Below are 18,921 nucleotides of genomic sequence, written 5' to 3'. Positions count from 1 at the left end.
ATGCTCCCCATTCCCATCCCAACTGCTCTGTAGATGAGGAAAGCCCCAAAGTATTTGTAGCAGTCCCGATGATACCCAGGGCTCAACTACTGCAAAGAGGAAACGATGTCCTGTGAGAAGGCTTGGAAATGGCCTCATCCAAAGGCTTCTGCCTGCTGCTTTCATAGTTGCCATAAGCCTTCAGAATGTTCTCCATACCTGCTTCAGTCATGGCAAGCTGAACTCATGCAATTTCAAATAAGCAGTTCCTGTGCAGGCTCACTGAACCAAAATGTGGTCAAATCAGGTGACTGCAGTTTTTAAGAGTGGCCAGCAGCCTCATGGTCATCTGCTCTGCTCATGTATTTTGTATGATCCACCACAACTTATTCCCTGAACTTCGAGGTAAGGGAGGGAAAATAAACACGAAACATCAATGTATTCTTTGCACATACCACCAATCGGAAAATTCACATTTCAGATTCTGACTCCTCCTGACACTTCTTCTCCCACTACCTCTAATCAATCATAAATCTAGTCAATTTTACCTAAAAATATACCTTTTACATCGATCCCCTCCTATCCATTGGCACGGCCAAGTTTTTTTTTCCCCCAATATAATTTATTGTCAAATTGGTTTCCATACAACACCCAGGCACTTGGTTTGAGTTTCCATCTTGGTTTGAGTTTTCATCATCTCTCACCCAGTACATTATAAAAACCTATTAGCTGGTATCTCTCATCTTTTGAAAATGTGCTGAATAGTCATTTTCTCCTTAACAGTTTTTTTGTAGATTATCTGCCCAAATGGTTGATTTGAATTCCTTCAAGGTCTGGTCCTTACCTTTGCCCCGCCTTATCTGACATTCTCCTATTGGTGTTCTGTGCTCCAGTCAAATGGAATTACCTGCACTTCCAGCGCTGGTCCCTTTGCTCAGAGATGATGCTCAAAATATTTAAAGAATGGGAACTGGCCAATCAGGACAAACCTGATAACCACTCAGAACTACTGCAAGAGGGCTTTCTGCTGAATATCATCTCTGCACTGTTTCCAGCACCTTGACCTTGATTCTCTTCCTGGAGAACGTCTGCAGATCTTCTACATGGTTCACAGAGGACTAGCATTTGAGCAGGGGCTGGAGGTAAGGACAGTGTCATTAGCAAGGTTTATGGACTTGAAGACATTATGATAACATTTCCAGTACCTCTGTAGAGACTACCGTATTTGCACAGTAGATACTAGTTGCAGAACCTGAAACGACCTTTTATATTTTGGGGGATGTGCTCAAAACAAAACAAAACAACACTGCTTTGTCTCTGGTGGCTTTGTAAATAGTTTTGCCTGCTTCTGTTTCTCAGAATTTAATCAGTAGGAGACATCTACCTCTCACACAGGCCTACCAGCAGATCAGCTTTTTAACCAGACTCAATCTTTTCATTTCCAAGCTGACTAGGAACATTATGTCCTGAATTGGCCTAAAAGTACAAGGAAAAGTTCCAGCACCTTCTCTAACAAGAAAGGGAATAATACATGTTTTTCCTCAGTCCAAATCATGGTTGAGTGAACTAGTCATCATTTGTCATGTTTCCTGAATCAGCATCATTAAGACATTGTTATTAAGTTGCTGTGCAAAGCAAAACACTAAGGCAGCATTGTGGGAAATGTAAAGAAGAACCAACACGATCCCTGCTCTCCCTGAGCAGGTGGCCTGCTGTGGAGATAAGACATAAACAACTGAAGGAATAACTTTTTAAAAAATGTTTATTCATTTTTGACAGACACAGCATGAGTGGGGGTGGGGACAGGGGGACAATGAGAGAAGGAGACACAGAATCGGAAGCAGGCTCCAGGCTCTGAGCTGTCAGCGCAGAGCCCAATGTGGGACTCGAACCCACGAACTATGAGATCATGACCTGAGCTGAAGTCGGACGCTTGACTGAGCCACCCAGGCACCCCTGAAGTAATAACTTCTATTAAAGCCCATTATGCATCACTATCAAATAATACATACTGTGGCAGGGAAGGGAAAGAAGTAATAATGTCTTTCTTTCAGTTAGGTGGGGCTTTCTGGAGGAGTTGGGTCTTGAGCTGAGCACTGAAAGGTGGGGAGAATTTCAACAATGTCCCAGCAGGAGAACCAGTATATGCTATGGACATAGATAACACAGTGTATGGTAAAGCAGGTCCTTGACCTTGAGGTGAAACTGGAAAAGTAACGGGTCAGATGGCAAGGAGAGTTGCCATTGGGGAGGCATTTGGGCTTTAGACCAGGGGTAGATCCCTTAAGTTTTTGTTAAGCAGGAGCTTGATATAATCAAAGTAGCATCTTAAAATATTAATCAGGCAACAGTAGCTAGTAAGCAGTGTGTTGGGAAGAAATGTGGTATAATGGAAAACAGCAGGGCTCAGGGGTCAAGTACTGGGTTTGAATCTGGCTCTGCCACTTTCTAGCTGGGTAGCCTTGAATCAGTTGCTTAACCTCCAAGTCTCCATCCAGTGAGAAAGCTAGAGATCACAATACCTCATTCTAAGGATTATTATGAGAATTAATAGTATTTCACATTTATGCCTGGTGTCTCATTTGATCCTTACATCACCATTTTATTTTATTCTGGTAAAATATACATAACACAAAATTGACCATTTTAGCTCTTTTAAGCGTACAGTTCAGTGGGGTTACAAACATGCAATTATTGCACAATTGCCATCACCATCCATCCCCAGAACTTTTTTCATCTTCCCAAGGTGAAAGTCCATGCCCATTAAAAAGTAACTCCCAGTTGCCAGCCCCAGCCCTTTGCTTTCCACTTTCTGTGTCTATGTTTTCGACTACTCTAGGCACTTCATATAAGTGGACTCATACAGCATCCGTCCTTCTGGGCAGGCTCATTTCCCTTAGCATAATGTCTTCAAAGTTCATCGGTGTTATAGCATGTGTCAGAATTTCCTTCCCTTTCAAGGCTGGCTAGTAGTCTATTGAAAGTCTTATATCACTGGTTCATCATGAGAAAATTGGACCTAGAGAGGTTAATCTGCCCAAAATAACATAACTAGTAAGAGGAAGAGGTAGGATTTAGACTGAAGCAATCCGATTCCATAGTGCATCCCTATCTCCCCTGTACATTCTGCCTCGTGTAGGTTAAAGACCTACCGCTGCACCTGGCACAGGGTGTCTATTGCAGGAAGGCATTCTATTGTTCTTGATTATTTAGCACCATTTCCTCAGGTCATCCTAGTTACACAATCTGTCTTTTCCTTGAGGAACTCCTTCTGTGATTCTACTACCGTGCCCCACCCCCAGCCTCATACAAGAACCACAAGAGTGAGCATGTTACCCAAGCCAGGACAGTCAGAGTCTTGCCCCTTCTCCCCAAAAAGGGATTGATTCAGGAGTGGTCTCATGGGGGCACTCAGAGTCCTCTCTGGGGCTACGAGGAGGTTGTGAGCCAGGGGTCATAGCTGCCCTTTTTAAGGTAAGCAAAGAGATGGCGGAATCCTGAGCAATCGTCTGACCCCTAGATTTAAACACATCTAAAGCCAACTGTCCCCATCAACTTCCTGGATGCATGATCCAATACATTCCTGGTTTTAAGCTAGTGGGAGTTGAATTTCTATAACTTGCAAGAGAAAGAAACCTGACTAGTCCACTGGATCAAGTGGTCCTCAATGGAATGGGAAGGATGAAACTAACAAGAAGTATTATGGAGCTGTGTGGTATGAAGAAAAAAGAGTCCTTCTGAAGTTTGGATACCCGGTGACCAAAATACCCTCCTCTGTTACTGAAAAGGTGGAAGAAGTTGCTATGTTGGGTACGAAAAAGAAAATTACGGTACTCCCAGGAACGCTGAGTGATAGCTAGCTTCCAAAGGTAAATGAACAACATTATTTATGTCTGTTAACCACTCTGTCCTCTTCCAGAATCTCAAACTCGTGAAGTGTCCAAGGTCTGACTGGAATAGAACTTTTGGACTCTGACCTTTATCCTCTACCTCCACTCAGTAACCTACGAATTCTCCTCTCAGGTATAATCCATTCCCTAATTGGCTCATTCATTCATGTAACACATACTTGCTGAGTGCTTATATGTCAGGTATTGTGCTATAGTGATGAGAAAATAGATATGGTTCCCTGTCTTTAAGGAGTGTGTAATCTAGTGGAGAAAACAGACATGGCATGGATTGTCACACAAATGAATATGATTAGACATTGTCTTAAGTGCTATGAAGAAAACAGAGTTTCATAAGAAGTTTCTCAGGGGCCTCTAATTTAGATGGAGGAGAGGGATGGTATGAAGGGATAGCTTCTATGGGGAAGTAACATTTAAGTTAAGGCCAGACCAGGGTGAGAGGTTCACAATGAAATACAAAGGAAAGGTAGAAACCAAAAAAGTTCGACCCAGCTGCCCAGGAGAAACAAGTGACTCACCCATTAGGAATGTGAGGCAGGGAGGTTTGAAAATGGTTGCTTTGAAGTGGAGCTACAGCTACTACCCAAGGCCCTTGGAGCAGGGACTGGAGAATAGATTAGGTATTGTATGACCTGCTGCCTGTTGCCCAGTCACCTCTTGGTGACTGCTCATTCATTCGTTCATTTATTTACTCATTTACGAAATACTTATGGAGTCCCTGTGGGTGGGGAGCATTATACTAAATGCTGAGGATTCAGGAGAAGGAAGGCAGTCTCTAGTCTTGTGCCCAGCAAGAGGGCAGAGGCACAGGTGGGTCCTGCCTCAAATGGCTCCAAGAGACACCCAGATCTTTCCCTTGGGAACCCATTAGACACAGGCATATGTGTCTGTTTGCGAAGCCTTCTTTGTCTAGGCACTCACCCCTCACAAACTTGTACACTTTTTTGTTTTCTCAGAGATTTTAATCCAGTCCCTCCAGCAGGAACAAAGCTCCTTTACCCACTTGAAGCTAAGAAAGAGGTCACATGCAGCCAACATGGCAGACTGACATCGAACCCGGCATAGCTGCCCAGTCCTGCCAGATAAACATAAGGAAAGGTCATCCAAACACAGGAAGACAGCCGGCCCCTTGCCTTTTCCTTTACCCCCTCCCCTTCCTCCCTCTGGCTCCCTTATCCCCAGAGGGTGGACCCAGCCTTTCCCAAAGTTTATTCTCAGAGTTCCAGGCTCCCACAGTGGAACGTGCTGCGGACATGGGAATACAACAGCCTGGCCAACAGGGAAAACCAAAAATATAAACGGAGAGATTTAAGAGATTCCTCTCCCCACTCCCAAATATCTGCTTTTATTGTTATTGCTGCTTTCACCATCCTTGATATAAGTCAGCCCATTCTGGAAGGAGGCCTTCTCAAGTTTATTGCATTTGTCCGTAAACACTTGGCACAGAAAAAAAATTGAGCTCTTTCTTAGGATCTCAGTCCACTGACTGGATCCACTAAACAAACACAATAAAATGTTAGGAAACAAAGTCCCAAAAGTCTTGCATCTCAAACACTGGCAGTGAGATTAACAGGAATACAAATAACACTAAAACTCCGGCGGCGGGGGGGGGGGGGGGGGGGCGGGGGTAGAATGTATAAGGCTACATTTTCTTTAAATCCACTACTGGAATTTTGTAAATAGCCAGGAACCCTGAGCCCATAAATTGGAAGTCATTCTATCTTTTACTGACATATTCCGATCAAAACAGTGGTGAGAACATAAGCTTTGGTTCTTATTCTCCACTTAGGAGGAAAAAAGTTAATATTACCCAGTTGTAGACTTCCATGATTATAAATCAACATTTATGATGAAATGTTCGGTACTAATTTCAAAACAGGCACAGTGTTTGAAAGCAAAGCATAATGGTGACCTTTCTCATTAGCTGTTGCTCAAACAAAGATATGTTCCAGCAATATCCGATGCTTCCTTCCTGCCAGGGCCTCCACCCAGTGCAATTGAAAACACTTGTGTTACATCCAAACCAGAACTGAGGATGTGGTGGAGCTGAGTTTCGGCAGCATTGTGTTTATTATTACTTTCTAAGGTTTTTAATGTTTTTTTTTGTTTTTGTTTTGTTTTCATAAATGTGCTGTCATGAGTTGGGTTTGCAAGATTAAATATGTGGAACTATATAAATGATCTCATTGTATACTTATTTAGTCTTCTATGTCTCCATCTATTTCTTAAACTTTTTAAATTTTTATTTTATTTTTATTTGTTCTTGAGAGACAGAGAGAGAGAGAAAGAGAGCAAGCAGGGGAGGGGCAGAGACAGAGGGAGACACAGAATCCGAAGCAGGCTCCAGGCTCTGATGTCAGCACAGAGCCTGATGCGGGGCTCGAACTCATGAACCGTGAGATCATGACCTGAGCCGAAGTTGGACGCTCAACTGACTGAGCCACCCAGGTGCCCCCTCCATGTCTCCATCTACTTTTGTGGCAAATAGTTTCATAGATTCTTGACCATAAGGACATGTTTATTTCATCGCTCTTTAGTATATGTTTTTCATTAGTACATTGTAGGCTAAACAAAAACAATTTTTAAGGACTGTGCTGAACTTGTCTTATGTAAAATCCTATAAATATAAATAAACACAAATCTAAAGAGAATGTGAGAAAGAAAAAGAGAGAATGAGAGACTTCTTCAGTATAGGTGATCTTCATTTTCGTCATGACTGGTGTTTCTAAATTAGGTAATATAAGTTGAAAATGATCAAAGTCAAGGTGATTTTTCTATGGAATGATAAATAAGGAAGGTTGGGTTTTTTGTTTTGTTTTGTTTTCTCCTGGTCAAAGACCCAATGCTCAATCTTTGTAGAAATAACCATAAACTCTCAGTTTCACTATAAATGACATACTACTTTTATTTTCTACAATGAACATAATTTTATAATAGAAAATACATGTTATTTTTAAAGTAAGTTTACTTCTTTATACTTATGCAGTATAAAGCTTTCTAAAGTATATGTACGTGAGTTAAAAAGAGCTGCTAATAAATCTTCATGAAAGACCAGGTGGGTGGGTGCCTCTGGCTCAGTTTAACCAGTCAGAGACAATCACTGGATCTGAGAGTGGAATCTGTCATTCTTTAAGAATTTTGCAAAGAATGGGGGGTCTCCTATATCCCCAAAGAAAATCTGGGCACTACTAGGAAAAGGGAAGGGGAAACGGACAGTAAAGAGGCAACCAGTGACCATCCAGTTCAGTATTTCACAGAGGTTGTCACGAAGATTAAATAACCTTATGGGTAAAAGACTTTGTATAGTGCCCGGTGCATATAAGTGCCCAAGGGATGGGCTGAGACTCAAGCAGCAGAGTTTCTCTTCCTAAAGTATCATGAAATGCCAGGAGGTGAGTTTGCAGCGGCCAGTAGCCATATTTCCATATGGAGTCATATGGAGAAAGTCTGTCTGTTGCCGGAGAGAGTAAAGAATAGAAACCTTTAATAAACTTAGAAATGGGGGGGGGGGGGAAGAACCCAAATAGCTAATGGTAATAGTATCCTCCAAATCTATGGATCCAGATATGTCTGAAACCCCCTCTGCAGACCAATACAAACCTCAAAATCATGAGTTCAAGCATCATACTCTTTTCTACACCTTTCATCTTTCCTGCTAGTTTGCTCAATGATGCCTTCTCAGGATGCCAGGTTTTCTACCAACTCCTCCCCTCTTTCCATTTGCATTAGTCCCCTCCTGCCTTCAGTATCCTCCCTTTGTAACTTAGATTTACGGTTCAACATTTCAAAAACTCCCTGGTCTCCACTTGGCAAAAATTCAATCTGTGGAGTCTAACTACCTGCTTTCTCCATCCTGAACATGAGCAATTAAACAGCAGTCGAGAAAAAAATCACACAAAGTCAGGTTGATTTCACCCCAAGTTCATGACTAGACCTCATAGAGGTTCTCAGGATGGTCAGCAATCCTCTACAATTCTCTGGTTGGTTTTCTTTTATGTTCCCTAATGAGAACATCATCTCTTCCCCGCTCCATCTCTATTGATGACTTTGCTTCACAAAATGGAACTCATCCTCTATTAATTCTCTTTGCACAATAAAGGAGTTATCTTTCCTATTTAAGCCCCATTCATCTATCTGAGACTTGGATCTCATCCCCTCCCACCTTGTCAAGAATCCACAGTATCAATTTGCCCTTCTCTAGCCTGTATCTCTAACCTCACTCGTCTAGATAGCTCTGTTTGCCTCTTCAGAGCCACTTTTTATCCTTCTCTACCCTGCCTTTGCTGGGGGAGGTGAAGTCTGTATGAACTATATCAGCAGGCTTCTTTGCCCTCTGTCCTCTGGGGGGTTGGCCAATGGGAAGCCCCAACAGGAGGTCTGAGAGAGAGAGAGGAGCCTGAGATAGGAGCATGTATTTCTCTGACTTCTTCACCTGAAAGTCTTTTGGGGATGGCTATTTCTTTGAGCAAAGTCATTGTTTTCTCAAGACAGCCTTTTCCTTCTGGCTTCTGATAATTTCTCCCTTCCCTCATTCCTTTCAATCTGAGTTACTTGTTCCACTATTTCTTGCCCCAGGGTACTCTACAATCCCTTGTAGGTTTCCTATATTGTAACTACACCATTGTAAACACTCCCTTCCTCAAATGATCCTGATGTATTTATTTATGTTTCCTGAGGACTAATACACTCTCCCTCTCTAATGAATTCTCATCGACTTATAAATGTACTCAAGTAGCTTAGCTTCACAGATCCTTAATCTTTACCTATTATCTACTTTTTCTATTATATGTTTTTTTTTTTTTAAGTAGGCTTCATGCCCAGCATCCAGCACGGAGCCCAACATGGGGCTTGAACCCACAACCCTAAGATCAAAGTCTGACCTAAAAGCAAGAGCCAGATGTTTAACTGACTGAGCCACCCAGGTGCTCCTATCCTACACTCTTGCTCACATCCCAGATCTTGTCATCAACTGGAACTATTCCATCTCTGAAATCTTAAACTCCAGTATCTGGGCACAGTCTCCTAAACTTGTCAATACATATTTCATAATTGCATCAAAAGCACTAAAACTCTTGACTCCTACACCCCACCTCCAATTTCTTAGTCTCAGCTTGTCCTTATTCCTTCTCCAGGCAGTTTAAAAACAAAGATATTTTTCCCTCAATCTCTTTCTTGCTTAATACTCTCAATTGCATGTCCCCTCATTCTGCTACATGTCCACCTGGAAAAATCCCATTCCTGAGTCAATCCAACTATCCACCTTCTCCACTCTCTACCTAGCACTGATGGAGAGGAACATGCATTTGTACATATGGGTGGCGCTATTCTTTTACGATCTCCAAATCACCTCCAAGCCTTCTAGGCGTCCCTAGACAACATTTTCTTTCTCCTGAAAAGTTGAATTCAAACCTGCTTGAATTGAAAGGAGCATCTACACTGCCATTTTACCCTTCTCACCTCTTTCTCACTTTAACTCACTCCAATACATTTCAGTCTCACACTGCCCACTGACGTTGTTTTTCCATTGTCAGCAACACATTCTTAATTTCTCAACGCAGTTGAATTTTCAGGCTTTGTCTTATATGGCCTCTTGAAGACATTGACCATGTTGTCAATTTCCTTCTTGAAACCCTCTGCTGCCTTGCCTTTCAGTTCAACATTATCTCCTGTCACCAGAGGTTCCACTCCTTTCTCTGTTCTCATCCTCCTCTCACTGAATGCTCTTCTCCTCTCTCCAGGTGGTCTTATCCACTGCTAATGGTCACCAGCATGAACAACCTATAAGCAGATGGTTCCTAAGTCTAGGGGCCAAATTTTGCTCCTAAGCTCTAAATCAGAATATGTAATTGCTGAGACTTTTAATTTTATGTCTGACCACTACCTAGAACTCAATAGGTTACAAATTAAATGATTGATATTTCTCTTCACAGTCGGCCCAAGTCTTCCCCCTTTACCAAATGGCTCTGTTTTCCATTTCCCCAGTCACTGAGATCCATCTTTCTGCCACCATCTTTCACTCATAATGCACTAATTCTTATTCATTCATTTGGTCATCAAGCCTTTGTTGGTTCTAATTATTTCTCAACAGTTTTGAAATCCATTCATCCTCTCTTTTCCTACTGACCTCATTAGTTCTTGCTTAGAATGTTATAACAACCTTCTAACCAATCTCTATAATTCTAATCTACCCATCTTTTATACCACAAGAAGTGTAACGTTCCAAAACAAAAGTCTTACCGTGTTACTTCCCTTCTCAGAACCCTTCAGTGACTCTATTGTCTTGAGGGTAAAATCCAGACACACTAGCATGATATGATAATCTCTAATAGTGTAAATTCCATTGGCTGCAAGGAACAAACACCAGCTTCTGTCTAACTCAAGAAAAAAAAGAGTATAGTTATTGGAAAGATATTGGAGAGGCTTATGGAATTGGAGGAATTGAACAACCAACCACCAGGAAGAACCTGAACCAAGACAGTTCTGAGGATTTCAGTAGCAAAAGCAAAAAAAACCTTACTTAACCAGGGGGCACCTGGCTAGGTTAGTCTGTAGAGCATGCAACTCTTTATCTCAGGGTTGTGAATTTAAGCCCCACATTGGGCATAGTGCTCACTTAAAAAACAAAAAAGAAAAAAACCCTTAACCGGGGCTACCACTCATCATTGCGCTGATTGTGCACTATTTATGGTGGCCCTTCTCTCTATAGGGTTGTCGTTAATGTGACTCAATTTAAAGACTTTCAGGCTCTGTGTCCCTTGCTTCTAGGTTCAAAATTCCTAGAAATAATATTCTGAGTGGCCTGGCTTGGATGAATCAATTCATTTCTATATTCACGGAAGGAGCACATGGCACGGATTCCCTCTTGTATACAGGACAGTCTCAAAGACCTGGGAATCACTGTGAATTGAGAGTATATCTAAATGGGTGTCTACCGTACCTTGTACGTCTTACCTCTTCATTTTTTTTCCTCCACTGTTCCTCAAATTTTATCATATTTTCCACCATGGCTTATGTTATGGATTGAAGGTTTATGTATCCTCAAGATTCATATGCTGAAGCTCTAACCTCCACTGTGACTCTATGAGAAAATACATGACTCTTTAAGCCACCTAGCCTATGCTAGTTTGTTATGGTAGCCCGAGCTAAGACAGTGGGCCACTTGCTGTCTCTTAGAGCAAGTCATGCTCTTTCATACCATCTTGCCTTTGCAACCCGCCTGGCTTTTGTTACCCACTGTCCACTGGGACTTGAATCAATTTCTTCTCCTCACCAGTACAACCTTCCTTTCTTCATCTTGCAAAAGCTCACTCATCTGTTAGTAATCAACTCAAGGAATACTTCCTCCATAAGGCGTTCTTTGGCTCTTCCAGACCGATTTCATATTCCTCCTCTATAGATCGTAGCTTCCTGAGCTTGACCTTATCACAACTCTTCCCTATTAATGAATCTGTCTCTCCTACTGGCTTGTGAGATTTTTGAGATCAAGGGGCTGGTATTTTTTTAAAATCTGTATCTGCAGAGGCAAACATAGCACCCAAATCATTCTTTGATACTCAACATATATTTGTAGAATTAATGACTGAAATTCATGGCTGTCTGGGTCCATTCTCAGTCTGCATTCAATAATATACTCTCTCCAACTCCTTATGCATTGTTTTGTGACACAGTAGGTTACGAATGTGTGACTCTCACTCATGAGATTATTAATATCTAAAAGATAATTATTTTTACCTTTAATTTTGTATCAGCCATGACCTCTCACTCTGTACTTGTACATGTTAGATAGATAATACATTTTTGTTAAATAAATAAAAATATTTGACAAAAAAACTAATGCAGTCTAAACCTTATTAATAGATATTCAGCGCAAAAAAAAAATATGTGTACTCCTAATGGCTCTTATGTGGCTCAGATCACATCTGAAGTATTATGTTTGATTCTGGGCAATAGCTATGTGTTCCTTCCTTTAGCAAATATTTATGGAGTGCCTACTTTGTGCCAAGCACTTTTCTTCTATGCCCAGGACTTGGAAATTAAACAGACTTGGGTTTGAATCCTGGTTTTGCCATTTATTATGTATATTGGTCAGGATAGACTAGATTTTGCTGCAGAACAATCAATCCAAAAATACCAGTGGCTTAGCACATCCCAGTTTCGTTTCTCATTTATGCCGCATGTCCACCATGGACTGACTATGGCTCTACTCTGGTGGTGTTCACTCCAGGACCTGGGCTGCCTCCATCTGGGTTTCATGGCAAAGAGAGAAAGCATGGCAAACCATGCACCGGTCCTTAAAGCTTCTGCCCGAAGTGACCCACATCAAGTCTGCTCACATTGTATTATTGGTTGAAGCATCATATGAGCACATCTGCATTCACACAGAGAGCGACAAATAAGGGTGAACAGTAATATGATCTACCATAGTATGTGTCCTAACCTGTTCAAGTCTCTGCTCTATCATTTGTAAAATAATTATAACAATCTCTACATTGAAGACAAGGTGAGGGTGTAAAATGTTTGATACATGGAAGTCTCTCAGGAAATGGTAGCTATTTTGGTTTAAAAGTTTACAAATCCTAATATTCAGCTTAAGAAATTACTGAAGGGAAGCTCTTCAAGCACTTCAGAATAAAGTAAATTAGTTCTCTCTTCTTTTGACTTTTTTCTTTGAAGACTACACTTAAACTATCTGAACTATGTTTCCAGATGTAGGATGTTTTGTCCCTCAAATGATTCTTGCCAGGATCAAAATGATCTGTGAAGAAATCATTTTGATGAAAATTCTGTGATTTCTTCTTCTTCTTCTTCTTCTTCTTCTTCTTCTTCTTCTTCTTCTTCTTCTTCTTCTTCTTCTTCTTCTTCATGTTCAAAGTCTGTTTTCCAAACAGGATTGTAAGCAACTGGGACAGAGCCATGTCTCATACATTTTGCATGACTAGAAACTAGTACAATTCCCCACCCAGGGGATTTTCTGGTGCCAATAAAGATGTTTGGAAATGGAATTAGAACTTTAGGTTGTTGGGATGCCTGGGTGTCTCAGTTAAGTGACTCTTGATTTCTACTCAGGTCATGATCTCACGGTTCATGAGATCGAGCCCCATTTCAGGCTCTGTGCTGACATTGTGGAGCCTGCTTGGGATTCTCTCTCACCCTCCCTCTCTGCCCCTTCCTCCCTCATGCTATCTCTTTCTCTCTCTCCAAATAAATAAATATTTAAAAATATACATATATAAAATAACTTTATGTTGTCATTTCACAGTATCCACTGATTTTCTAAGTTTATAGTTACATTTTGAGATAATTACTTAAAAATTTTTTTAATGTTTATTTATTTTGAGAGAGAGTGCGCATGCACAAGTGGGGGAGGGGCAGAGAAGGGAAGAATCCCAAGCAGGCTCCACACAGTCAGTGCAGAGCCTTACATAGGGTTCGATCCTACAAACTGTGAGATCGTGACCTGAGCCAAAATCAGGATTCAGATGCTTAACTGCCTGAGCCACCCAAGTGCCCTGAAATATTTACTTTAAAAAAAATCTTACTTATTTATTAAATTTACACATCATTTTCTACCAAGATGTCAGAGCAAAGAGCATGGTTGTCCAATTTGGCACATAGTTCAAGTTACATGAATGCTGGTAGGATTGCTTTCTGGACTCACCCACTGAAAAACAAATAGAATAACAATTTACCACTTTTTCATTACTTTTCCTAGCATGACTAAAAGAAATTCTATGTTCTTCTAGAAATTTGGTAACCATGTGAACTATCAAATGTGATTTAAGAAATAATATGCAGTTGGAGGCATTCCAAAGTGTGACTTTGAAATATACTATGTATCTTCCTATTTAACCTCTTAAGAAATCTCTTTTGATGTGAGGGACAGGTGTGATGCTCAGAAGTCACATGGGTGGTACCTTTTAAGAATTGTCTAAAGCACTCAACCCTGGGGCGCCTGGATGGCTCAGTCGGTTGAATGTCTGACTTTGGCTCAGGTCACGATCTCACAGTTCGTGAGTTCAAGCCCCATGTCGGGCTCTGTGCTGACAGCTCGGAGCCTGGAGCCTGCTTCGGATTCTGTGTCTCCCTCTCTCTCTGTCCCTCTCCTGCTCATGTTCTGTCTCTCTCTCTCTGTCAAAAATAAGTAAACATTAAAAAAAATTAAAAAAAAATAAAGCACTCGACCCTGTGAACTGTGTGTGCATGGCCACCAGACTGTCCCTCAGCAATGTCATCTTGTGCAGAATACCTTTGTGATTATGCAGTGCTTTGAAGATAAGGGCAGTGGTACCTAGGCTGCCATTCAAACTAGTGGCCACCTTTTTGGTAAGAGAACAGACTGCCATGTTTGTAATCTCATTAAAATATGCTCAGTAACAGTAGGAATTTTATAGAGTTGGCACGGGGGATTAGAACAATGCTTTACGCATTTTTTCATAAGCTTAAAAAAAGGTTGCTGACAGCTGGTCTGTGTCTTTGCTAAACTTTTTTACTGGGTATTTCTAAAGTTCTAAATACCAGGGCCTAGACTGTCAAGGGAGAGAAAAGCGAGGAACCATGTACACAAACAGGGGACAAATACATCCTTTCTTACTCACAAGGGAGAAACACTGATTTGAACTAGATGTGAGTAATTTAGATTCACTCAGATGTTCCGTCTTAATTGTTACCTGGGGACAAAACACATAGAGAGGGAAATCATCCTAACCAGCTTACACCTGACCCTTTCTTAGTTCTTCGGCATGAAGCAGTTCAGAGCTCTCTGAGTTGCGAGGCTTCCTCTCTCATCAGCTACTCAAAACCCTCAGGGCTGTGGGTTTCTGCAGAAAAGGGCACCGAAGACCCTGAGAGATGGTAAGGAGCTCTTAGATCCCATTCCATCATCTTTCTTGTTCTCGTCTCTTTAATTTTTTCCTTACCAAGCATTACCAAAAATGCACTGCCACTTAAACCAGTGGTTCCCAAACCTGTCGGACCTCAAGACCACCTGTCGAACTTCTTTAAAAGGCAGGATTCTGGGCTCTAGCACAGATCTTCTGAATCAGGCTCTTTGGGTGGTAGAGCCTAGGAATTTGTATTTTTTTAAAGAATTCCTTGGTGATTCTGGTTATCTGCCAACTTTGGGAGGTATTGAGAGGATTGCCAGGCTGTGGGCTACCTTGGTCTCTACCTTTGGTAAAAGAGGTTTACCTGGAGCTCGGATCATTTTGACAATTAGATAGATCTGGTTAGAGCTATAGCTCTCCCCCACATACACCATGCTGTTGTAGATGCTGGGAAGCTCAACCCTATGGAATATTCCATGCAGGGCCTCAGTGACTGCATGTCCATCAACATGACAGCCTTAACTCATCACGTCCCCTGGGGGAAAATTCCCCCAACAGTGCTGCCAAGGCTGTGCTTATCACTCCAAGTTGATTACCACCCACTCTAGCTGCTTCTCATCCTACTGCTCACACTGTATAGCGTTTGCCCACCTATGGGCAGCTGGTTCCTTGTTGATTTTATCCAGAATCCCCTTTCCCTTGAGTGCTTATAACAGTACCTGCTAGAGGAACTCATTTAAAAGGAGAAGCCTATGTGCACATAATCCAAATTCTGCAGTTCCCAATGATAACGCGATTATGTGTGATTGCAATTCTCCAAATTCTTTCAGCCTATTTCCTGCCATCAGAGTGACGAATGCTTTGATATGCTCCTGAATTTCTGTGATGCCCTGCCATGAGGTCCTGTAGCTTGTCTCACTGATGGTGCTGAACTCAGGGTTAGCTTTAAGTGCTGGGCTGTTTTCAGAAAAAGCAGCCTCTAGCACACCTCCCACCTTGTGCTTGCCCAGAGAGATATGATGGCACAAGGGCTCCATTCCCTTCCCTATCATGCTGTCCTGCTTGGCAAACCCAAGGATTTAGTGTCATTTTAGAAAATCACAGACACTTGCTTTAGAAAGTGAGTTTAGATGTGTGTACACACTTATCTGTGTGAATATTTTGTAAGTGCAGAGGTATGGATATGTGTGTAGATATGGGTGATATTAAGATGCACGTGTACACCAATATATTATATGACACAAATTTTTTTCTAGTGTTTTTTGTATCTCAAAGAGCAATATTATGGCCATTTTGGTATCTGATGATCATAACAGACCACAGTTGTTACCTGTGGAGATACAATTTTTTTAACTAAGCTCTACACCCAACGTGGGACTTGAAACTCGCGACCCCAAGATCAAGAGTCACATGCTCTAAGGACTGAGCCAGCCAGGCATCCCATATAATTAAACCTCAAAATGGATACCCTTCTATGTGACTGGAAGTTATTATTCAAAGTTGGGAAGCTATGCCCAGAAAGTAAGGACTGATGGAGGATGTGGCCCAGGAGAGTGGAATAGAAACACCGGTCTTCTCTACTTCTCCCACCATCATTCCATCTGTAAGATAATTTGACAAATCCATCCCCCGCTCCCAGTTATGGAAGAGGAATGCGATAGTGGATCAGATTGTAGTTTGCAGAAAGGCATCAGGATAAGCTATAGACATTCTTTCTTTCATTCCTAAAACAACTCCCCTTCCTGATAGTGCTCCTAAGTTATTTGTCTTATTTTTTTTTTATTTTCCTAACTCAGGGCAAACATTTCTTTCTTTTAAATTGGGGTAACATAAATAAATAATATAATATTTATCATTTTAACCATCTGTAAGTATACAATCCAGTAGCATTAGATTTCTGTACCTAATGGTGAATTCCTTGAGCTCACCATGCTGACTGTAGCTGGCTTATGCTGCTTCTGGGAGAGATTAGTAAGAGTGTACAAGTAAGAACCCTGGAAGCTTCCAACCTTTCCATGTCCCTCTACAGGTTTCTTAACAGTTTACTTACTTCTCAATTCAAGGGACTTCTCCTGTGGGAAATTTCCCTGTAAAAGGTTCTGCCAGGTTGGATAGGAGACACAACCCAGCAGACCATCTCCTGTCCTCCAAGCACTCTTCATCTGCTGGGGAAGAAAGCCAGACCAAAAAAAATGAATCAAACAAAACGCAACACAAACACAAAATAAAACAAAACAACCAAATGCTAAACGGTGGAAGAAGAAGGAAGAATCAGGACTAACTAGAGGAGATTAGGAGATGAGTAAAATTTCTAAAGGAAGACAAGGGTGGTCCTGGAAGAACACAGGAAAGAACAGTGCTTGGCATATAGTAAGTGCTCAAAAATTATTGAATAAATGAGTGAAATGCAAGTGTGAATGAATAAATCAATGAGAGCCAAATCTGAGCAAAGTCTGGGGACTGTGAAAGTAGAAGGAAACTTTGATGAATGGTGTGTAAGAGCTCGGCGTGGTCAAGATGTGTGGTGGGGAGTAGCATCAAGATGATAGGAGACAGAGGCACCTAGCTGGCTCAGTAGGTAGAGAACAAGACTCTTGATCTCGGGTTGCAATTCAAGCCCCACATTGGGTATAGAGATTACTTAAAAAATAAAATCTTGGGGCGCCCGGGTGGCTCAGGCAGTTAAGCACCTAACTTAGGTTCAGGTCATGATCTTGCAGTTCACAAGTTCACATCCCTCATCGGGCTCTGTGCTGACAGCTCGGAGCTTGGAACCTGCTTCAGATTCTGTGTCTCCCTCTCTCTCTGCCCTTCCCTGACTCGTGCTCTGTCTCTGTCTCTCTCTCTCAAAAGTAAATAAACATTTAAAACATAATGAAATAAAATCTTGGGGTGGCTCAGTCGGTTAAGTGTCCGATTCTTGACTGACTTCTTGATGATCTTGGCTCAGGTCATGATCTTGTGTTCCGGAGTTCAAGCCCCATATTGAGCTATGCACTGACAGTACAGAGTCTGCTTAGGATTCTCTCTCCCTCTCTCTCTGCCTCTCTCTCTCTCTCAAAGAGATAATAAATGGAAATAATTTATTTCAGAATAAATGGAAAGAAAGACCCTAAGGGAAAGATTATAGCTATAGTGAAAGCCCAAGTTAACCCCACTCTTAAGTGAGGGCCCTTAGGACAGTGAGTGGGAATGCGGGTAGAGGTGGGGTCCTAGAATTAAGACAAAATTTAGATCAGAGAGGAGATCCTATGAAGACACTCATGGAGTGAGTCATAAAATAGTGAAACAACAGCACACATTTGACAAACATGAATTAAAGGCCACTCAGGTCGTCCCTGTAGCCACAGAACTGGATAAAAGTCACTGCCATCATGGCCTCCTTTGAAAGACAGAAAGGTAAATGAAGCGATTTTGACATGCTCTGAAAGTGTCGTCATAGAGGTTATGTGGTAAGTGAAATGGCACACAAAGGAGAGATTAGTGCCACCCATCTGGGGTCAGGGAAAAACCTCATCGATGACGTTTGAACCTTCTCTTTGAAGCATAACGTAGACAGTTGTCAGTCAGAGAAGAGAGGCGGGGCAATCCAGGCAGAGGGTAGGACACAGACAAAAAGAGGCATGAAATCACATGGCACGTGAAGTATTGCTTCATACCATAAGCAGCTGCTCCCTAATCTACGCAGAAATATTAAGACTGCTAGAGATTAACCATCTGGAGGACCCTCACAGCTGCTCTTTGAGAACCACTGCATTAAGGGACAAAAGGAAACCATGAGAAATAGCAAACCTGGCCAAATGGTCAGAGAAGCAGGAAAGTAGGACACTGGTGTCCAACGCTCATATGAATACTAGCTGGATTAACAAGTTGCTAGTAAACTTGATGCTTTACAAATGTACGTGGTAATTAGACTACCTTGATTCCTTACAAATGCAAATTGATCAATATTATTACCGGTTCATCTCCTGCACATCAGAAGGTAGTATCTTTCCTAATGGTCACATGTGTGCCTTTACCCATTAGCTTAAATACAGTCCTCCTCACCCCACTCGTTCTCAGTCCTGTGACAGAGAAAGGCAGCAGTTCTACCAGACGAGCAGCCTAATGCTGTGAAGCATTTGCTCGTATTTATTGACTGTCGGGTTGGTCCAAAACCCATCTTTCCAGGCTAGCACACCTACTTAGTAATTAAAGTGAGGTTTTTATAT

General features: G+C 41.7%; 1 long non-coding RNA gene across 1 annotated transcript; it reads left to right on the top strand.

The window, feature by feature from the left end:
- Window positions 1-789: 789 nt before the first annotated feature.
- LOC109502474 lies at window positions 790-5,480 on the top strand. The gene is made up of 3 exons (XR_002745022.2): window positions 790-1,121; window positions 3,899-4,002; window positions 4,844-5,480. It is a non-coding gene; the product is annotated as an uncharacterized LOC109502474 (long non-coding RNA).
- The last annotated feature ends 13,441 nt before the right edge of the window (window positions 5,481-18,921 follow it).

This window comes from Felis catus, chromosome C1 (genome assembly GCF_018350175.1).
Source record: "Felis catus isolate Fca126 chromosome C1, F.catus_Fca126_mat1.0, whole genome shotgun sequence".
Taxonomy (NCBI): Eukaryota; Metazoa; Chordata; class Mammalia; order Carnivora; family Felidae; genus Felis; species Felis catus.
This window is presented reverse-complemented; position numbering and strand designations above follow the sequence as displayed.